General features: G+C 45.6%; 1 protein-coding gene across 6 annotated transcripts in view; it reads right to left on the minus strand.

Annotated features, from left to right (window-relative positions):
• The window catches only part of Asap1 (ArfGAP with SH3 domain, ankyrin repeat and PH domain 1), a 276,484-nt gene extending 268,230 nt beyond the window's left edge, over positions 1 to 8,254 (minus strand). For 2 of the 6 annotated variants that reach the window (XM_090339398.1, XM_090339399.1), the window contains exon 1: positions 8,043 to 8,253. The gene's annotated coding sequence lies outside the window, so the exon portion shown is untranslated. Of the gene's footprint in view, positions 1 to 8,042 lie in introns of all 6 variants that reach the window. The other 4 variants (XM_090339402.1, XM_090339400.1, XM_090339394.1 and 1 more) reach the window with 3 other exon arrangements.
• Between the last annotated feature and the right edge of the window lie 15,147 nt (positions 8,255 to 23,401).

The following is a 23,401-nucleotide window of genomic DNA, read 5'->3' on the forward strand; positions in this document are numbered from 1 at the left end:
AGTGCCGACACCCCACGGCCCAACAGCTCTCAGAGACAGCTCCACACTCTGTTGTGGGCCTTGGAGAAATTGCTAGAGAAAGACTGTCACAAGATCCAGGAGCCAGTTAAACACTCCAATGCCCAACTGCTAACCACACACCACAACATAGCCCCTTGCTTGAGAGAATAAGCTCTGGGGAAACCAAAAGCTTGAAATCCCTCCCCAGAAAACCCAGGCCCATGGTTGCTGAGGTAGAGGAAAGGGATGGCCCCAAAGCCAAATGCTCGCTGGGAGCCCCTGTTCCTTTCCCCTCAGAGGATTCCCTTCCCCCACACCAACTGCCTCCTTATAGCCTGGCAGGGAGCATGGATGGGGCGAAGGCCACATGATTGGTCAGTCTTAGTATCAATTCCTGGACTAGAACTCAGGACTTCTGAATCTCCTTTCAGTGCTTATTATGCCTCTGGGATCACTATTTGTCTTCTTCAACTAAAAGAATGTCCTTCTTCCTTCTGTCCCCCAATTTGTTCCAAAAGTTACTATCCTCTCTGCTAGGCACGATGATAAACAATAAGAAATACAAGTCAAACAAAGCCCTTACCTGCCCACGCCCTCTCTGGCGTGGGGTGCCTGGCGTGCGAGCAGACAGCCTCAGAATGTGCTTGCGACTGACTCCAATCTTTCAAATGCTGAGGTGTGCACAGAGATTCTAGTTCTTTCCCCCAAATGGCAATTTTTACATGTTTATGAGCATGCTTTAGTCTTTTCTAAAAGAAGATTAAATAGATTAAGCTGTTTGGTTCCAATTCACTTTGTCCCTCAAGTAAAGAAGAGCTGGGAGGCCTTTTTACAAAGCCAGGAGCCCAAAAGGGGTCAGTTTTAGCTAGAAAACTTGAGTCTGCCTTATTTAGAGTCATGAGTAGGAGTGGGGGAGCCTCTATGCAATATAAAATTAAAACACTTGTCAACATGAGTAGAGTCTGTCCTATACCAAAGGTATGGCCCAGAAGGTACTGGATCCAGCAGCTCCCTTCAAACTTTGTCCAGGACCCCTGGAGTTAGGGTCAGGGGCAGCAAGGCTCTATAGAGACACATGCTACCCAGTTCGGGTGGAACTCACCTGAAACATATACCCTTGTGTCCCCAAACCGCAAGACATCAGAAGTGGAAGGAATGTGCCCTTTAGAGCAAACAAGGCAGAGCTGTGTCAAAGTTTACCATTGATATGTTTAAACACAGTATCAAGTATGGGAGAGAAACCCTAAAGAAAGAATGAGGCTGGAGGATAAAAGACCAGGATAATATAAAAGAACCAAGAACGACTTCTAGAAGTAAAATCATTATTAAAATTACCAACTCCATGATGGACAACTTAAGCTAAGGCACCTGTCCCTGCTTCCCCACTCAGCACCTACCATTTGCCAACTCCCTTCAAGCCAATCAGTTTCACAGGTGGGAGAGGTTAACCGGCAAGTTCCTGCAAGATGGCTGGGACAATGGCCTGCATTAGTTAAATCAGTGAGGCTGCAGCAATGATGTTCAGGGCAGAATGGAGGGGAAGGCTGGTCAGCAGTGAAGCCCTCAATCTTCTGGTTCCCCATTCTGCCAAGGCGCTGTTTTCATGGAAATCACACAGCTGTTGAGACTAGAGAGGCCCCATGTGATCCTCGAAAGGAGAAATAAGACCACAATGAAACAGGCAGGCAGGCAGGGTGAGTTAGGATGAGTCTCAGAAGAAGCCTGGACCAAAAAAAAATCATGCTCAGCCTGAAAGAGGGAAGTGTGTACATTCTCCAAAAGGGAGTAGGTGTTGTCCTGCTTCTCCAGAACTCCAACCACATCTGGGGGCGGGACTGGCTGACCACTCTCTTCTATTCCAAACCACACTCCCAACCAGGACCCTTCCAGGCAAGGCCACACCAGACAACTCTTCTGTTTTTCTAACTCTGTGCACCTTCACACTTCCTGACTTAGGATGGCAGAGGAAGAGGAAGCGCCAGAAATATTACAAGACTCCTAAGAGGAGACTACTTTGTGGCATTTCCAAAGGACAAAACTGGAAGGAGCTGGCAGGGGAACCCCAAATGGCGCATGATTCTGTCTCTCTACAGTCACACATCCTGGTTGCTGAGAGGGTTCGTGTGGCTCTCCAAACTGTGTGTTTCCTGGCAGTATTTGGCACTAAGTCTGCTTTCTGTAAAGTAACTTTATTTTTTTTTCCCACAAAAGCTAAATAATTTACTCAACTCATAAAGCTGGTAAATAATGGATTTGAAAACCGAACCTAAAGTGACTTGTTGTATGTACTCTAATTGCTTTACATACTAAGTCTGTATCCTTTTGTACTTTATTATTATTATTTTTTTAAGAAGCTTTTTCCTCCTCTTCTGGTACAAGGGTTAGAATTCTTCCTCTTCAGCTTGGATTGCTTGACTAGTGTTCTTACCACCTGAGTCATGCCTCCAGCCTAGCATTTTGCTGGTTATTCTTGGAGATGTCATCTGGTGGCCTTCCGACCTGAATTCTCCACATCTCAGCCTCCTGAGTAGCTAACATTACAGGAAAGAGCCACTAGCACCTGACAGAAATCTGGTCTTAATTATCTCCTCCCAGCAACATGGGGTGGGTGCCCACTCATTGTGGCTGAGTCCCTCCTTTTCAAAGGATGGACTGACCATGTGCCACCAGAAGCTCAGGCACTCAGATTTTCCCTAAGGATTCAGATGTATTTATCCTGATCCAATCGCATGTTCTTCCCTAACCTCTCTTGTGGCCAGTGACCCTGGAACAGCCTGGCTTAGGGTAGGGGCACTAGCTGGGATTTGAAACTAATATTTAGCTTTACAAAAACACACCTGTTGAGCTTTATATTTGCTGGTAAATGAACCCTGAGCATCTTCCCATCCCCCTAGCCCCATACCCTGCCCATCTCTTTCTGGGAGAGGACGTGAGGGCAGGTGAGTTGGAGGAAGATTTTCATAGTCGGTAATTAATTATGAGTTTAGTATCCCCTGGTTGAAAGTGAACCCCAAGCCTGCTGCTAGAAGACTGTGCAGGGAATTAAACCTCAGTCCCAATTCCACACATAGACCTGCAATGGAGATTTCCATGGCATGACCAGACATTCACCTGAAAGCATGCTGTATCACTAATGCTGTAGAAATGTCCTAACTTCCCTGCCCTCCTGGGTCAGAAATCTCTCCCTAGCATCTCTTTTATCAATTCCCAAAGATGTCCACATAAGAATGCCCAGGATCTACAGATGCGTATTATGTGGCAAAGAGAAATGATGGCTGCCCATCAGTGGTCCTTACAATACAGACAGTAGCCTGGATTATACAGATTCCTTAAAGAGAGAAAAGGAAGCCAGAATGGAGAACCAAAAAATGGCAACCCAAGAGAAGACGAAGGCCAATTCTACCTTAGGATTACAAACCTAGGCACGCAGGCGGTCTCAGAAAGCCCGTGAAGACATGGGTATAGATTAGAACTTCTAGTAGGAATGCAGCCTTGCTCACTCCTTGATGTTAAACTAAGGGGATCCATTTCTGGTCTCCAGAAACAGACAATGGTTAAGTCAGTGCTGTGTAACTCATGCAATTTAGGGTGACTGACCAATGGCACAATTGAACACTCATCCTAATAGAATACCTTTTTTATTTCCATGCCCATGCTAACCTGTCATTGTTACTTATATGTCCATTGCTAAATAGATTACATAATAATAATAATAACAAAAGAATAGCTAACCTTTGTTAAGCTTACACTCATTTTCAGTACTATATGGAAGGGCTGCACCAAATTTTTCATGGATGTAAGATACAAAAACGAAAAAGGTATCTTTATTTGAACACTCTGAAAGAAGTCAGGCACTGGGGCATGGGGGGAAGGGAGGAAGAGATTGGGGGGGCGGGGAGAATGACAAGGGTCTGAGGTATCTTCTAGGAGATAAAGGCATAAGTTTTCTTTAAAAGAGGTGTGAGAGTCAGCTGTGGAAAAAGGAAGAGCATCTCAGGAAAGGAGGAACATAAACAGTTGCTCGAAAAATAACAGAGCAGGATACAGGCTGGTAAGCATTTCAGTGATAAAGCTTCAGGCTGAGAATGTCTCCATTCCCTAAATCTTGCCTCCTCAGAGTCTCTCGCACTGCCAAACTGCCTCAAATCTTTATGGAGATGCACCTAGACATCTCAGCCTTACCATGGCCAGTTCAAAGAGCTTCATTTTCTCCCCAAACATATTCCTCTTCTAGGCTTCTCTCTCCTAAGATGACAGGAATATACACAGAACTGCTCAGCTGGAACCCTTGAGGTAGGGTAGAGTAGGTCATGTTTGAATTCTTCCCCTGCATCACCACCATGCAAATTATCTCCAAATAGTTTCAGCTGTATCTCCAACCTCTAACTAGCATCCACCTGCTTTTGCCATCCTCACCACCTCTACCTGGCCTAAACCATCACCGGCTTTCCTGGATTAGCAAGAAGGCCTCCTAAGTGGCCTTCCAGCATCCTCTTTGCTCCTATGATTTACTCTTCATGCCACAGTCAAAGCAGTCTCAGAAATGTCAATCAGCCAGGCACCAGTGGCTGGAATCTTAGCTACTCTGGAGGCTGAGATCTGAGAATCACAGCCCAAAGCCAATCCTGAGCAGGAAAGTCCATGAATTTCTTGTCTCCAATTAACTGAAAAGCCAGAAGTGGCTCAAGTGGTAGAGCACCAGCTTTGAAAGCTCTAAGTTCAAGCCTTAGGAGTGGCACAAATAAAAAAATTAAAAAGTCAATCCGGAGCTAGGCAATGGTGGCTCATGCCAATAAGCCAGAAAGTTCTGAAGGCTGAGATCTGAGGATCACAGTTTGAAGTCAATCCAGGCAGACATATTTGGAAGTCATATCTCTGGTTAATCAGCAAAAAACTAGCAGTGAATCCAGGTACTGGAGGCTCACTCTGGTAAGCCTAGCTACTGAGGAGGCCAAGATCTGAGGATTGAAAGTCCGTGAGAGTCTATAATCTCCAATTAACCACCAGAAAACAGAAGTGGCACTGTAGCTCAAGGGGTAGGGCAGTAGCCTTAAACTGAAGAGCTCAGGGACAGTGCCCAGGTCCAGAGTTCAAGTCCCACAACCAACAACAACAAAAACTAGCAGTGACATGTACGTCAACTGGCAGAGCACCAGCCTTGAACAACAAAAGCCAAGAGTGCAGAACCCTGAGTTCAACCCTCAGTACCTGCACACATATTTGCGCGCGTGCACACACACACACACACACACTCAATCAGATCCCACAGGCCTTCCCCCGACCTTCTCTGACTGCCTCATTCTTCACTTCTTCCTCAGGTCAGCTTTCTTCAGGTCATCTTACAAACAAACATTGTCCCTGCATCCTACTTGGTCTCTGGCTGCTTTCCTTGATAGCACCAATCATCACAACCTTTTATTAGTTAAAAAAAAAAAAATCTGGGTGCAGTGCCTCACGTCTATAATCCTAGCTACTCAAGAGGCTGAGATCTGAGGATTGCAGTTCAAAGCCAGACCGGGCACTAAAGTCCATGAGACTCTTATCGCCACTTAACCACCAGAAAACCAGAAATGGCACTGTGGCTCAAGGGGTAGGGCGTTAGCCTTCAGCTGAAAAGCTCAGGGACAACACCCAAGCCCAGATTCAAGCCCCACGACCAACCAGCTTCTACCTCAGCTCCTTGTCTCCTCCAGTGGAAAGCAGTCTCCAGGAAGGTGGGGCTAGATCCCAGTCTGCTCAATATAGGCATCAGTAGGTGCCCAATATAGGGTTGCTATGTTGATTAATTAAATTGAAAAGTATGAAGGATGAGGCCTTGAAAACAGGGTCCTATTTATCTTATCTATATATGATTGGCACCACCAAAAGCAGAGCCACTTAGCAAATGTTTACTGAATGTAGGAAAGAGTGACTCAACTCTAAATGAATCTGAGAAGTGCTGTCCTTTCTGGGCAAATCTCCCAAAGGGGTTCCTTCTAAGGCATACAGTAAGAGATCAATAAATGCAAGCTGGCACTATCACCATTGCTTATATAGGAAATCACACACACACACACACACACACACACACACAAAAGTCCTCTCGTATCTGTAACACACAGCAGTGAGAAATGGAGGGGACAATGAGGAAGTACTAGACAGTAGGATCCAGTGAGATACCATGAGAAGGAAATGTGGGTTCCTTCCCTTTCTCCCTCTACTCTTCAATACCTGTGTACCACTAAGAGAGGCCATGGGGGAGGAAGGTCTTCACAGAGCAAGCTGTGTTGCAAAGCATACATTCGTCTCCGGGCCTGCAGGCCTCACATTGGTTTTGAAAATCTGGCTTGCTGTAGCTTGGAAGGACTGGGGAAGTGGAGAGAATTTCTTTCACCAAATGGCAAACTTGTAAAAAAAAAGAAAGGAAAAGACAATCCTTTCTCTCTAACATTATCACATACTACCGATGAAAAAGCATGAGAGCCCTCATGAAGAGAAAAATAGGTGGAGTGGAGAAGGACAAAGCAAGTCTGTGAAACAGTACAAGGTGCATGATGTGCTGAGATTTTGCCCTTTTCTCCCCCCAAAAGCGGGGAGAGTGTGGAGGAAAGTAATTCCCCATATGACAAGCCATCTATTTACTATTTCAAGCCTGTTTGGTAGCTGAATCCCAAATATCTGGTAAATAAAGAGGGAAGAGATAATTTTTTGCACTTCCCATCTGAAAATGGGACTGTAAGATACCTGCACATCTCAAACGTAAGAGTCATCACAGATAAGGTGGGAGATAAGGCCCTGAAGTAGGGAAGGTTACAATGGGAGACGACAAATTTCCAAATCGTGTCTCATGGCTGGCAGACCATTAGCTCTCACGGTCCAAGGAGCAATGGCCTTGCCACCCACTAGTCATCCCCTCGGATCTCATGTATGTAACAAATAGGGGGTGGGGACTGGAACAGTAGTTCTCTAGATCTTTTCCGTCCTAGACTTTCTTGGAGAATTCCAGGGGCCCTGAGTCTTCTTCCAATTGCCAGGCAGAAAAGATCTGAACAGGGAAGTTTGCCACTGAGATTAAAAACTGGCCCCAAAGCTGAACGGTATGTGTTTTTACCATCCCAACACTTGACTCAGCAAGACTGTCTGTGTGACCAGAATCAAGTCTGCCAAGGCAACCTGACTGAATGGCTGGAGAAAATAAGTGGGAGAGAGTTGTGGGTTGGTTCCATTCGTAGAGGTAAAGCAGAGGTCAAGTTAGCCGCGTCTGGAGACGGCTGTCCGTCTGCCCACACCAGTGGAACCATACATTATTAAAAGAGCGCCGCAGGGGAAGGGCTGCTGGGATCCATGGACGCAGTAAACCACAGAACACCGGGCACCGGAGACCTTCCTTTCTTTCTTTCTTCTTTTCTTTGAAAACTTCCTGTTGCTCACAGAAAACGCAGCGTCTCCGCGGATGGTAAAAGCGGAAAGCACAGACCATTTCCCTGGTCCCGGGTGGGAATCGCCCCTCCGGTTCCTTTCTAGCCAGTGGTCTGGGGCCTGCCGGGTGGCGCCACGTCCAGACCGGGGCGGCGGGGAACTTTCCGCGGCCCCGCCACGGAGACAATGCCGCGGCCGGCGCCCGCGCCTCCGCCACCCGGAGGGCGCCCGTCGGGCTGCCCCTGCCATGCCCAGGTTGGGGGGGGGGGGCGCCCATCGCCGGTCCTCGCGGTCCCCGCGCGGGGAGGCGCCCGTCGCCTGTTCCGGCTGTCCCCCGGGTGGGGGACACCCGCACCATCCCGGGCCCCCAGCTCCCAGGCGCCTCCGCAGAGCCGGGGCCCGGACGAGCCTCCCCGCGGCTCTGCGGATCGGGTCCGGGCGTGCACACCTCCCCCGAGGAGGCCTCGCCAAACCCGGGAGCACGCCCCGCACGCTCCGAGACACCGAGCCGGCGGAGAACGACGCCCGCCCCGGTGCCCCGTCCATCACCTTTCCGCACGGAAAGGTGGAGGGGGCCGGGCAGGGGCGCCTACAATCAAGGATCTTCCCCCGCCGCGCCCGAACTGGCGCCCCTTGCAACTCACCGGGACCGGGCGGGCCGCTGGGGCATTATTCCATCGCGGGCCCGGCGGCGGCGATCCGGGGTCGGGAGCCGAAAGGCAGCAGCAGGAGAGGCGGGCTGGCGGGAGGAGGCGCGGGCCGGGTGCCCGAGCGCAGAGTGGCGGTGGCCCGCGGCACTGGGAGGCGAGGCCGGGCGCGGCCGAGCGCGGGAGCGGAGCGCGGCGCAGGAAGGGGCGGGCGACCATGTGCCGAGGGGAGGAGGCCGGCGACGCGGGCGGCTCGCACGATCCCGCTCGGCGGTGGTGGTGGAGGGCGAGGGCTTCAGGAAATCCAAACACTTCGACAGGAAATCGGGATCCTGACTAAGCACTCCCGGCCGGCGGCCACCCCGCGCCGGGGGCTCCCGATGCGCTTAACTCCAGTCCCGCCGGCGCGCAGGCGGAGAGGGGCGCGGGGGGGTCGGGCGGCGGGTCGGGCACCCGAGCTGGGGTTCCCCCCCCCCCCCGCTCCCGCCAGCCCCGCTCCTCCTCGCCCAGCGGTGGGAGAGTGGGATCAGATTCACAGAAGCCTTGGCCTTGAAGGGAGGGGGGGGGTCAGCTCGGCCCCTCTCCAGTCCCTTCAGAGGGTGAACTTGCGAATCGCCATCTCCTGGTGTTTCCTTTTTTATTATTTTTTTCAATTAAAAAAAGTGACATTTCCCGGTCCTGTGGCACGCTTCTTTTACGGGGATATCCTCATTTTTCTTTTCTTTTTTTTTTTTCAACAATGTAGAGGCAGGCTGGATCTTTAACAGACACAGTAAAGGTAAGTAATTATGGCACTGTGTGCATGCATCTGGATTGATCTGGGTTGAAATACAGCCTTTGCCTTTTCCTTCCCTAAGCCTTAGTTTCTCAAATAAGAAATGTTTTGACAGGGGCCACCAGCCCATTGGGAAGAATGATAGCTTAACTGTACCATGGCCATTGACAGACATCAACAAAGGAGGCAGTTCACTTGTGGCATGTGTGTGGTACCTTCTGTGCCTGCTTGCCTACCAAGCCAGGGGCCCGTGGTCTCCCCTTAGAATGTCATTTCCTTCTAACCTGTGGGTAGTTAATATTGTCTGCAGGGCTTCAGAACCACTCTGTGCAAGTTTTTGTGGCTGTGGCTGACTCCCTTCTGGTGGAATCTGAAACTCAACAAAGCCACACAAAAGTTGGGATTTTGTTCTCAACCTGGGGTGGGGATTGCAGGGAAGGGGTCGTTCATAAATCTTGAGATGCTTCACAAAAATTTAGGAGAACCAGCCAGTCTCCTGCCAGTGGGAGTCATTCATTGTGGTTTCCCATGGAAATGCCACATTTGGGAGTTTTCTACCTGAAGAATGCAGTTTTGTGGTTTTGCTGTGTTTCAGAGTCTTTTGAAACTCAGACTATGAAGAAGGAACAAGATTAAGGATGAGTAAAATCTGAACTGTATGTTCTGAGAACTGAAACTTGGGTACCAGCTCTACTTCTCCAAGGAAAGACCACCCATTAGCTTTGGACTAGACTTGTTACTTTCAGTGAGGAAGACCACCAGTTCATAGGACCATGTCTGTAGTGGCCAGGAGAAGTCCAGAGTCCTGCCCCAGGCCCTGTGCAAGCTACTGTCTCTTTTGGACACATGACAGTTGATGGCAAGCAATTCATAGCCCAGAAGAGATTCCTCAAAGGAGCTTCCTTCATCCATTTGATCTACTTATCTTAGGATCCATAATCCCACCACCACGCCTTCCACCATCACTTACTCAGTTTATTGCTTCTTAGCCTACTAGTTTTTTTAGCTAGCTGCTTAGTTAATCATTTCCCCTTGGGGAAGCTGCATTGAAGTTCAATTATTGCCTGTCTTCTTTTCTTCTGTATCTCAGTGCCAAGAACAGTACTGGCCCACCAGAAACTCTCCACAAAGATGTTGAATCAACGAATGAATGAGTGAATAAGGTAGTGGCCAGATTTGTAGATTCAATTCCCAGTGAAGCACGGCAGGCAATTCGCTGTGCTCCTACATCTTTTCATAATATAATGGAGGAATTGTCAGCCAGCTCTGCTAATGGTTCTGGGAAGTTAAAACTCGTAAGTAATTAAGACTGTCAGACAAGCTAACCAGTCTCATTGGCACAACCCCAGTTAATTATTCCCTCCTAATACCTCCCCAGAATTTCTTCCTGTTCATGAAAGACCTTACCTGTCACATTTTGCACTTATGAGGAATACACTTTCTTACATCAGATGACAGAGTCACGGTGGTAGAAGGAAGGAAAGTAGACACATTCACTGACCTATTCTCTGAGCCAGATCCTGAAAGCAAGGTGAATCCGGATCTCTTTAACATTAATCATGTACATATAGGATGCTCACAATTCTGAGCATTACACCTGCAAAGCATAAAAAGAAATATTTTCAGCCAGGTACTGGTAGCTTACATCTGTAATCCCAGCTACTGAAAAGGCCAAGATCTGAGGATTGAGGTTTGAAGTCAGCAAAGTTTGTGATACTCTTATTTCAAATGAACTACCAAAATCCAGAAGTAGTGCTATCCTCTCCATCAGGGCTTCCTCTAGGATTGTGGGATCTTTCCCAGTCTGGAAGCACCCAGAAGCCCTTAAGCCTCAGCCATTGTATGGATAAACTCCTCAGCTTCCTCCGGGTCCCTAATAGGGAGCACTCCTAAGGTGCTTTGACCAAAGGTCCCTAAAGGATACCCAATGAGATTAAATCCAATTGCTCCACTCCCCCAAATTGCCTTATCATTAACTCATTCCTTCCTTTCCACCCTCCCCTGCATTGTTTTCTCACTCCTTCCTTTGTTATTTCTGGGACAGCCTCGGAGATAGAGCAACCCCACCCCATCCGTGGTCCCCGGAGTGGCTTCTAGAGAAACTCAGCCCGGGGTATTGGTCCATCGATCGACAAATACTGGCTGGACACTCCCTCTTCAGCTTGTGCCATGGCTGGGTAAATGTGCATACTTGCTATAAGGTTTCAGCATGATCTGAAGAACGGAGACATGCCCAGAGTGGAAAGCAACAAGACTAACAATCTTTTGCACTGTTTTTCCATCTGGGGAAACTGAGACACAGGAGTGTTGAGTAACATGCCCAAGCTAAATGCTTAGGGAATACAACTGTAGAATCTGGGCTGTGTAAAACTTCTCATGTCTTTCCTGGTGGTTGAAGATGAGGTTTCAGGTTGCAGCTGAATTGACCTTGGGGGATGGGAATCGAGAAGTAGGAGGACTACAGGTCAAGGAAAGAAATTGCTGGGAAGACCAGTTCTCACAAATGTCACCGAAAAATGCGATCCAGTAAGAGCTGGGGAGCAAGCGTTCCTTGCCTTTGGCAGCTACAAAGGCTTGGAACTTTTACCAAAGCTGTGTGGATGGGATGTGGAGCGATGGGAGCGGAAGCCAGATTGTGGTGGGTTGAGGAGTGAGTGGGAGACTGCAAGTGTAGACAACGCTTTTTAGAAATATGGCTGTCTAGCAAGTAGGAGGTAAGGGTGGAGGGCGTTCTAAAGATGGCAGGTGTGCCAGGGTCTGTGGGTGGTGGGAGGGTTCCAGGAGAGTGGGAGGCATTTCTGAGGCAGGCTTAGGCTCAGAGATGGAGCAAGGTGAGAAGGGCATGCAATCGAGGGGAGAGGCAAAAAGAGAAGTTAAAGCACTAAGTTTCACCATGAGTTTGTCTTGGATTCATAGACCAGGAGGTAGGAGGGTTCTTAAAGTCCCTCTAGCTTAATTCCTCATGAAATTCATGCTTCAGACAACCAAATATGGATCACTGTAAAGTGACTTTAGCTCGATGACTGCCAAACAGATGGTGTGAGAAGTTACATTGACCCATGTAGGTTAATAAAGTAACCAGCCTAGGTGATACTGAGCAGATTTGGGAGAGTGGCAGCGAAGTAGTTGATGGAAGGACATTGGTACTCCTGGGAGGAGGAGGAGAGGGAGGAGGAGGGTGGTATTTTTAACCACGATGAAGAGCCAGGAGAGGAAGGTTCTGTGGAGAACATAATGAGTTCCTATGTGTGCTTGATGCAGCAAAGGCAGTGTGGAGGGAGAGAGGAGTGTGAGGCTCGGTGGGGCTGAGGTAGGAAGCAGTCTTGAGGGTGGAGAGGTGGGGAGTCCACCCCTTAAAAAAAACAACAACACTTTCAAGTTTCTGTCTTCACACTGACTTCTTCACTGCTGGGTTTCTCATCCTTGACACTGCTGGCACATCCCTGTTCTAGGGGTTTCTTGGGCCTTTGTGCAAAGTTTGAGAGCATCCTGGCCTCTACTCACTGAATGCCATAGAAGTTTCACACTTTGGGACAGCCAAAAATGTGGACATGGCACAATGTCCCTGGCAGCAAAATTGCCTCCAGTTGAGAACCACAGTTCTATCATCATCTTTTCTTTAGAACACTTCAGAGTTGTGAGCAGAAGGCTGAGACATAAGGATTGTGAGTTCAAGGCCAGTCTGCATAAAAGATCCTGTCTTTTTGTATCAGTACTGGAGCTTGAACTCAGGGCTTTGTGTTGTGCTCCCATTTAGCTTTTTTCACTTGAGGCTAGCATTATACCACTTGAGCCACACGTCCACTTTCAGCTTTTTGCTACTTAGAGATAAGAGTCTCCAATTTTCTGCCTGAGCTGGATTTGAACATCAATCTTCAGATGTCAGCTATATATATTAAGATATAGCCACATAAGTCTTTGGGTTACTTTTTTTTAAAATAGCAAAAGCATCTGCTCCCAGTTTCAGATCTTGGTTCCTCCTCTTCCCCTGCTTCATGCCCTTACATGACTTTCTTCCCTTCTCTGGGTTTCAACTTTGTTGTTTTATTTCATCTGTAAAATGGAGCTTTTGAGAGCATGACTAGAAGGACTTCATGTCAAGTACTGGGCTTAGAGCATGCCATTAACATTTAGTGGTTGCTTACTACAATTAGTAATATTTACAGTGATGTTTAAAAACTGTTGTGACATCCAGCAAATATTTGGAGATTTGGGCTTGCAGATGTGGGCCTTGCAGACATCTCATAGACAAGAAGGCCCCCCTGAACTTTGGACATCTATACATGACCTGCAGAGACAGCAGACAGAAAGAAGAGAGTTTGGGGAGGGGGGAATCCCAGGCCCAGGGATCATCTACAATTTACCAAGCAGATGGAGGGAAAGGAGTATGCCATTGAAATATGGATGGTTTAAACATAGATTAGGAATCCAAGTGAGTTTCATGTAGACAATGTTAAGGGGCATTCCTGACATTTAGCAGTGAGTGGGAAGACATCTTGTGCAATGATGGCATGTTGATGCTGGAGGTAAGTGGTCGTCACTAAGTGTTACCTTGGTTGCAGAAGGCTGTGTATGTTAAAGGACTATGTTGATCATCTCCACTGCAAAGATGGAAGGAGAAATGGTGAAAAGAGACAGAGACCCCCAAACAATTTCAGACAACCAAGGTGATGTAGAGCCAGGAGTGGTAGTTCTCACCTATAATCTCAGTGCACAGTCAGAGGCGGGCAGATCATGAATTCAAAGACAGCCTAGCCTCTATAGAGAGACTATCTTTCCCATCCCCCCCCAAAAAAAACAATCAAAACAACAACAAAACCCAGATCAGGTGGGTGAGGTAGGTACAAAGCACTGGGCTCACACAGAAGCTGTGCCCCACAGTGCCACATCTAGCCACGCTGGAGCCCAAGGCAACGTCATACTGTGTCTTTGTTAAAATTGTAGTATTTTGTTTATGTTGGCATTTCCTAAGAGCTTCTCCTTCTAAACGTTTCATTGAGCCAGGTACCAGTGACTCACACCTGTCATACTAGTTACTTACAAGACAGAGATTGAGATCATGGTTTAAGGTCAGCTTAGGACAGCTTAGACCACTTACATCCAGGTTTAGAAGCCACATCTCAATCAATAGGTGGGCAGAGTGATAAGACCAGCTGTTGAATGATATACCTGCCATCTCAGGAATGTGGAAGGATGAAATAAGAAGATCTCAGTTCCAGCTCAAGTAATAGAGTGCTTTCCTAGCAAGTATGAAGAAGCCCTGAGTTCAAATCCCAGAACCTTCTTTTTTTCCTTATTGGAGTTTTAGAAGTCTTTATTACTGAACTTGCTTGCCCTCAGTGGGTAGAACAAACAATGCCAATTTCCTTCTGCCTCCTTGATCCTATGTTTATGACTTAGATTCCAGCCTGGGTTGTCCCCTTCCTTGACCAGGAGAAGGTCAGTATTGTGACTTTGGCCCCTTGGGACAGAGTCAGTGGAAAACTTTAATTCTATGGGGCTCCATAGAATTCTCTACCAGAGGCTCCCAAGAACAGAAAACTCTAAACTAATGAACCCAAAGTTAACAGACATCTACTGTAAGAGATTCTGTTTGGGCCATCCAGAGAGCTCACAGTGCAGAGACATCATTGTGGGGAGCTGTGAGGAGGAGAAAGAGTGGAAAGATGGGGTCATCTCTGGGGTGCATACAGACCCCAGGGATTGAAAACTTGCACTGCAGTGGAGCATCTAGGGTTTAAATTCTGTACCAACCACCTACAGCAAATCCGCAGTGTGGATTTACCTAGTAACTAATGTGTTGGGCCTCACTTTCCTGGCTATAAAATTGAGATCATGAAAATATTCTCCTAAGACTTTATAAGAATCTAATAACCCAAATCATATAGATATAATTCAAACTTTAGATATATAGTCACTTCTTTTTGCTTTTTTAAAAGTGGGGTTTGAATGTGTGCCCCAGAGCTCATCATGCTGGAAAATTAATATCCAATGCAACACTATTGAGATGTAGGCCCTTTAAGAGGATTTGGGCCAGGCATGGTGGCTTAAGCCCTTAATCTTAGCTACTTTGAAGGCAGAGAGGGAGATGAAGTTCACAAATTCATTCCAAGTCAGCCTAGACATAAATATTCAAGAAATTCCATCTCAACGAATGCCTGTCATACCCTGAAAACACAAGTAAAGGAGCCACAGGGCCCATGGGGTTCATGCTTATAGTCCTAAATACTCAGGAGGCTGAGATCTGAGGATCACAGTATGGAGCTAGCTCTGGTAGGAAACTCTGTGAGATTCATATCTCCAAGTAACTGCCAGAAAGCCAGAAATGGCACTATGTTTCAAATTGGTAGAGTGCTAGCCTTGAGTACATAGTGGCTCAGGGACAGCACCCTCAGTTGTGGCAAAACACAACTGATATCTTACCTCAAAAATAAGCATTGCAAAAGTGGACTGGAGGTGTGGCTCTAGGAAGTGTGAGGCCCTGAGTTCAATTCCCAGCACTACCACCAAGGCTTTGGCCTCAAGTTTGGATAAATAGTACAATTGAAGGACTGTCTCTACCTTTTTTGACTCTCCCTACCCCTTTCCATGTGATATGTATTGCCTTTAACCATGTTATGGCACAGCAAGAAGGCTCTCATTGAATGAGATCCTTTTGACTTTGGACTTCCTGGCTTCCAGAACCATAGAAAAATATATTCTTCATAAATTGCCCAGTCTTGAGTATTTTGATATAGCCATATCAGACTATGGCAATAGTTATTAGCATTTTCTAAACTATTCTTATTTTCAAGCATTGCATCATACAAATAGGAGAGATCGAATAACATGGGGGAACTTGGGTTGGGGGGGGTTATTTCTTCCTATTTGAAGAGCAAAAGAAGGGTCCAGCTGGGAGGGTCTGAGAAAAGGGTGCTATGGGCTCCAACTAAGCTGAGGAAACCTGTCTTGAGCTGAGTTGGTTAGGTTGCTGACATAGGGATGAATGGAGCAGGATCACTCATGTCTAGCCAGCATGGCCAGAACAGAACCCAGGCCTGTGAACCATGGTGAGGTTTTGCCCCTGACTCCATGATCACTAACCTCACTGCTAATGCTTTCCTGAAGGGCCTGGGAGGTAAATTCCCCATGACCTTTCTCCAGGGACTGCCAGAGTCAGGAAAGATTATTCGTTCTGCCCTTGGGTTATTAACGTTAAAAGCTTCATACAGCTATAATGGACCTGTGTGATAAAAGGGCCTTACAACTATCACTTAAGAAAAAAAAGAGTTCTCTTCTGTTTTGTGCGAAATTGATAAGGGCTTTGCCCCCATCTTCACATGAGAACCACAGGTGTCCCGGTGAGATTTCTCTAATCTGCAGGATGGAGCCTGCCCTCCCCTGTTTCCCCAAAGCTTTCCTGGATCCATACCCAGAGAGGCTTTAGTACAGTGCTTGGTTGGTGTCTCCCCCTGGAGCCTGAGAGGACAGAGACTCCCTCCGTCGGCTGTGACCCTTGCATCAACTGGAGTGCCAGTGTACACTCAGACACCCAAAATATAGCCTTTATCAGCTATTTTAGAAAACCTACTGAGTTCCTGAGACTGCAAAAAACCAAGTAAGGAGGACTTCAGAGCATCCTCTCCAACTGGCATGTAGTCAAGATCCAGGCTCTGTGAGTTGATAACATGGATGATGGCAAAGGTGACAATGACCGTGACAATGACAATGGTGTTGAGACACTCATGAAGATGATGAGTATGACCATGATGTTAGTATAAGACAATGACAACAATGATGTTGATGGCAAAGATGATGACAACCAGGATTGTACTAAAGGTGTGAAGACAGCCATAGGGTGATGATGAAGACAGCAACAATCATGATAATAATGATGTAATCGTGCCAATCACGATGATGATGATGACAATGACAACTATGATATGTCAGTGGGACCGAATGCACCCATGATAATGGTGATGAAGACGGTTTATGATAATGTTGCTGGTGTTAAAGATGATCATGATCACGATCATAAGATGATGGTGACCATGATCTAATGTGATGGTTTGAAGAAAATCGTGACTATGATAAGATAATGAAGACGATAACCATGATGATGATGGTGTGAAGACAATGATGATGATGATGGTGTGAAGACAATGATGATGATGATGATGATGATGATGATGATGATGATGACGACGACGACGACAGTGGTAAGGGTGTGAAGATAATCACGATGAGGATAAAGACTTGACCATCGTGATAATGACAGTGATGATGCATATGAAGAATTACTAGAACTGTCAAATGTTTACCCTATTCTTGGCACTTTTCTAATGATTCCAAAGGCTTTTTTGAATGATTGTCTCATTTAGTCTCAAACCTATGCTGCAAAACTATGAATATATTATGAGATGAAGAAACTGAGTCTCAGAAAAGGAGCCCACAGATTTATCTATTCATAATTTCCCTCAGGTTTTCTTGTTTGCCAACTAGCTCCAGGGACCAAATTTGGGCATGGTATTTGCAGATTCCAAATCTTAGGGAGATTTTGATACGTTGAAATCAGATATATAATATAAAACAACAGTCCCTCTGGTCTTGACCTACTGTTTAAAAAAAAAAAGCAGAAAAATAATTCCCCGGTAAACAATCCTTAATTGAACTCAGCACTGGTATCCTTACCACCAAGTTCTGCAGTTAACCAGCCTGGAGATTGCTGGAGATTGCTTGTAGCTAAGAAGATACTTACATATCCATGTTTTAACTGTAGGCAAGATATTCAGCCTGTAAATTGCTTACCCAGTTGTAATCATAGCTGCTAGGAAACTGCCTGGGGCCCTATCAGGAGAATAAGAAATGGAAAGAATTCCCCCCTCCCAAAGCCAGCTGTTTCCCCCCCTCCTCACCACACACACCAGAATAACAACACTAACAATTAAGAACTAACATTGGTATAGTCCTTCAAAAACTACAAAACATATAGGTGGCTTGCCTTGCTTTTAGTTCTCATGCTAGCTGGGAGGAGAGGATGATGATGAAGAACCCCACCTAGGGGGCGTGGCTCAAGTGTTAAAGCACCTGCCTAGCAAGTGAAAGGGCCTAAATTCAAACCCCAGTACTACCCAAACAAACAAAAGACCCCCAAAGGCCTGTTTCCTCCAAGACTAAAGCACAAATACAGGCTTTCATTTAACATACACTCAGTAAGCACCAACTATGTGCTGGGAGCTTTCCTAGAAGCTGGAATGTAATGGTAACCAAAATAGACTCAGTCCTTGGACCATGAAGCTTACATCAGTACGGAAGAAAAAGACTACCATCTAGTAATATGTACACACCAATGTAAGGTTACATCTGCTACGAGATAGGGGTCTCTGTGAAGTATCATTCCAGGTTCTTGGTGTCTCAATCAAAGAATTGAATGAAACACACACACACACACACACACACACACACACACACACACACACACGCGCGCGCGCGCGCGCGTAATGAGACAAACAGGTTAATTGAGCAAAAGAAAAATAAGATTGAAGTTGTAATATACTCAATGACATGGAAGCAGATCTGAGCGAGAGAGCTCCAAAGTCTAAGGAATGATGGCTGGGCCAATTTGAGGCTGAAGAAAGTAACAAAGAACCTTCACACAGGAGAGGACCTTTGTGATGGACAGTATTACATGCATAGTGGTGGTTATGTACTTTTTAAAAATGTTCATGACCAATCTCACAATGCATTATGTCATAATGACATAAATGATACTCGTTGTTTAAGCATGAAGCCTTAATTAGGGTGGGGGGGTCTCTTCTAAAAGTTCACCTGAGGACATTCAAGCACAATAGCATGCATATGTCATTTAGGAGAATTTTATTTTACTGAGAAAGAGTCCTTATGATTGGGATATGGCACTCATTTGACTGTATAAGACATTTATCAGTACTTTTTATTTTGTATTTTTGTACTAGCTCTAGAGCTGGGACTGAGCACTGTCCCTGAGTGTTTGTACTCTGGTACTCTTCTTCTTGAGCCACAGCTCTACTTCCAGCTTTTTGTAGTGAATTGGGGGCACTGATTTTCCTTCTTGTTCTGGCTTTGAACCACAATTCTCATAAACTCAGCTTCCTGACAAACTAGGATTACAGGTCTGAACATTTATTTTCTGCCATTTTTGATGTCTAACATCAAAAACAAGCACCAGGTATCTAGCATGTGCAAAGGGCTCTGAATTCCCAGAGGCCAGGTGACTCGTTTCCTAGGGCCTTCCCCAATCCATTGTCTGCATATCATCCTATGACAAAGCTGAGACCCAACAGGGAAGCTATGTAGCAGAAAAGACAGTCAGAAATATTAAAAACCACTGCCCCTTCAGCCGGGCCAAAGGGGACTTGGTTGTCTGTCCCAGGTTTTCTTCCTGAATCAAAGCTGTTGGACTGTAAGGTTCTTCTTTCTGCTCTTTTCCCCTTCCTTCCTCCCTTTCTTTCTCTCTGTCTCTGTCTCTGTCTCTGTCTCTGTCTCTGTCTCTCTCTCTCTCTCTCTCTCTCTCTCTCTCTTTCTCTCTCTCTCTCTCTTTCTCTTTTATTGGTTGTGGGGCTTGAACTCAAGAGTCTGGACACTGTCCTTGAGCTTCTTTTGCTCAAGCCTAGCAACCTACCATTTTGAGCCACAGTTCCACTTTTGGTTTTCTGATGGTTAACTGGAAGTAAGAGTCTCATGCCGTGCTTTCATGGGCTGGCTTCAAACGGCAATCCTCAGATCTTAGTGATAGGAATCTGCTTTGTTCTCATACTTTGTGTGTTGCTCCTATGGTCCACGAGCCACTATCCCCCAGGGGCCCCTTCTGGTTCTCAGGAAAACTTCACCCTGATCTTATCTGAAAGTTCAGGAGTGCCATCGTTAGGATAAAACCCTAACATAAGACCCCAAATGGACTGTGCACCATAAATTCCCAACAGGACAGGACAAAGAAATTCCAAAGAAAAGTCCAAGCTCTTTCCCAGTCTCTTCTTCCAGTCCAGTCTTTTCATCTCTCCAAAACCATGTACAAAACAACTACCTCTCTCCTCTTGGCCCAATCTTCATATATATCTAAAGGTAAAAATATGAAGGACTGACTGCCACCCTATTATCCCAGGTGCATATGGAAGTCGGGCAAAACCTGGGGATGCTCTGACATGCTTGATGTGCAGGCGGGACAATCCAACCTAAGCCTAGCCGTCAACGTTCCATTGTGGGCCTAACTGAAAGTTCTCCTCTCCTCAGTCCTTGCAGCCCTTTCCATAACTTCCTCGGACTCCATAAAAGCTTAACTCCAACCCTACCTCCTTGAACAACCTCCATTCCCAAGGGGTGGTTGTGGGTCTCACTTTGGTAACTCAATAAACAGTAGTAGCTTGTTGAGACTGAGCATGAGTCACCAGCACCTAGCTTCTTTTCTTTTCTTATACTCCCTTTCCCCCAGTCTTTCAAACTGTTCCTTCCCATTAGGTAACAATTTTGTTCCAGGTAGGAAAAGATTGACAAAATCTAGCAGAGATATTGCTAGAAAACATGATTTTTAAAAAAATCTATAACTTGAACAAGTTTGTCCTTAAGGGCAAATGCTAAAAAAAGACGAGCAAGTGAATCTCCTCTCTTTTTCCCCCTTGAGGCTATGAGCTGATGCTTCTTTTTTTATTATTATTATTATTAAGATTTGCTGTTTCCTCTGTATGTTTCTGACTCAGACTTCTTGAATGTGGAACATAATTTCTCCTATCTGTGCCTCAATTCACTCATGTGTGAAATGGACATCCGCAGTCGTTTTATGGCCCTTTAAGTGGAAAATGGCGCCCTGTAAAGCACATGATACAATCATCCTATCCATTCCTGCACTCTTTAAGGAAGTACTGAGCATCTTCTAAATTAATTCATCCAATTGATTTAGTGATCACCAACTAGGAAAGAGTCATTGTTCTTGGTGCTTAGAAATTGCAGTGAACAATCAAGAGTTATGCCACTGCCTTGGTGATTTGAATCAAGTCAGGTGAGCAATGTGTGTGTGTGTGTGTGTGTGTGTGTGTGTGTGTGTGGTGGGGGGTGGACTTTGGCAAGTCAGCTCATCTCTAGCTACACGATCAGGAAAGATAGTAAGAGTCTTAGTTCCAGTTAATCTAATGGGAAGGAACAGTGAAAGACAAAGGAGAAGGGATAATAAGAAAAGAAAAGAAGCTAGGTGTTGGTGGCTCATGCTTGCTCAGTCTCAAAAAGCTAAAATTGTTCACTGAGGCACAGGCAGGGAGACCAGCAACTTTGTCATGGGAATGGAGGTCATGCCAGGAAGTAGGGAGGAGGTGTGGTTCAGGTGATAGAGCACCAGCCTTGAGTGAAATATTCTGGGGAAGAACACCCAGGCCCTGAGTTCAAGCCCCATCACTGTCTCCCTCTTCCCAACATGCATGCACAACATGAACATACAACACATACACACACACACACACACACACACACACACACACACACACACCCCAAAAGGAGAGTGGGCAATGGAGGGTGTAAGCAGCAAAACAGCCCTTCCCATTTCCATTTATCACCAACTGCAGGTCTTAGAATGGCAATAAGCAAACCCCCTTCTTCTTCTTCCGAGCTTGGAACCAGTTAAGTGATGCAGAGTGTGAGGAACTCGCCATGTCATCTTTATCACTGCTAGAAACACTGGACGATCGTGGCTTTACACGTCTTTACACATGTACTGGCACTCTTGGTCGCCTCCAGTCTCTTCCCAGGGATAGACCAGCCTCAGGAGAGCTTGGGCTGAGCATGGGCCTGCCTGCCTGCTTGCCTGGGCTTGTTGCCTCTCATCACTCCCCAGTGTTCAGAGCCTTTTATCTGATTGATTCCACCCAGTGATTGCCACCTACCAGGGTCAGGACGCAGCATTTTGCTCAAAATGAGGTTCTTCTGTGGAGATGTAGATGAAGAGAAAGGCAATTTGCCATCTTTGCCAGCATGAGACTGTTCAACTTAAACAAGTGCCCTATCTTACTGTGTTCAGTTAAGATTAACCTGTAGCTCATGCCTGCAACCCTAACTACTTAGGAGACTGAGATCTGAGGATCAAGGTTTGAAGCCAGTCCAGTCCGGAAAGTCGTCAGCTTCTTATCTCCACTTAACCAGCAAAAAGGTCAGAAGTGGAGTTCTGACTCAAATGGGAGAGCACCAGCCTTGAGCCAAAAAGCTAGGGGACAGCTCCCTATCTCTGAGTTCAAGTCACACACACACACACACACACACTCACATACTCACATACCACATATGACTTTATGACTCTGATCAAGGTATCATGTACTCATAAATTGACATGTTGAGTTGAAACCTCTTTGTACAACTATATAATGAAAATAAATTTAATTAAAATATATAATCCTACAGGCTCATTTGATTTTTTTTTGATCGCCCACTATCATCTATTCCTACAATCAGTCCTGAAAGTGGTCCCAGAAATCTGCATTTTAACCCACCTTAGAGTATAATTGTAAGTTATTTCCAAGTGATAGCATGTATGTTTATTCCTCTCCCTTTTCCCCCTCCTCCATTTTTCTTCCTCCTTCTTCTTTCATTGGGATTTGCTAAGTACTAAGATGAATTAAATACCTGATATAATAAATATGTGTTGTACAAATAAACCAGGAGATTCTAATAAATCATTGGTGAGAACAAGAATGGATGGAATGATTCTGTTACCTGGTTTGTTGGATTCTATTCCCATCATATCTCATCTCAAAAAATACACGGTAACGTGTGTTAATCATTAGGTTGTGGCAAATTTTAATTTGCATTCTTTTTTGCTTAAATTTTGAAAATGTTATGTGGTAAGTTCTAGTTTTCCTTTAACATTTTAAGATCACCTTTCGAAGTAAAAACAATATTAATAATATTTGAAAATTAATAAGGATAGCATAACAAGGACAGATATGGTGTCTATCTATGTATTAAAGTCTTCCACTGCCTAGTAAGGGCAAGGCCCTGAGTTTAAATGTGAATACCATCAAAATAAAGAAATGAAAAGAAATCTTCCACAGTGATTATGGATTTGTCTTTTCCTTTGTAAGATCCATCAAACTTTGCATGTATAACATTTATGAAGCTGCATAATTAGAGGCTTGTAAATTTATAATTATTACATTTTTTGCCAGTCTTGGGGCTTGAATTCAGGGCCTGAGCACTGCCCTTGGGTTTTCTCAAGGCTGGTGATTTACCACTTGGGCTATAGCACCACTTCAGACTTTCTGTGTATGTTGTACTGAGAAATTGAATCCAGGGCCTTGTGCGTGCCAGGCAAGCACTCTACCACTAAGTCATACTCCTGGCCCTATAATTATTACATCTTTCAAATGGACTTTACTTTTCCATTATGAAATACCTTCCAAACTCAATCCCTATATTGCTATCTGACCTTGAGCACATCAGTTTCCTTTTGGGGCCTTAGTTTATTTTGGACTATTTATCTCACATTTGTATAATGTATTTTCATTTTCCACATACAAAAAGAAGACATCAAAACAGACCAGTCACATGGTTAGAGAGCCCATTCCCTTTCCAGTTCTCCCAGTAATTC

The sequence above is a fragment of the Megascapheus bottae genome, chromosome 9, assembly GCF_031878675.1.
Source record: "Megascapheus bottae isolate mThoBot1 chromosome 9, mThoBot2.hap1, whole genome shotgun sequence".
Lineage (NCBI taxonomy): Eukaryota > Metazoa > Chordata > Mammalia > Rodentia > Geomyidae > Megascapheus > Megascapheus bottae.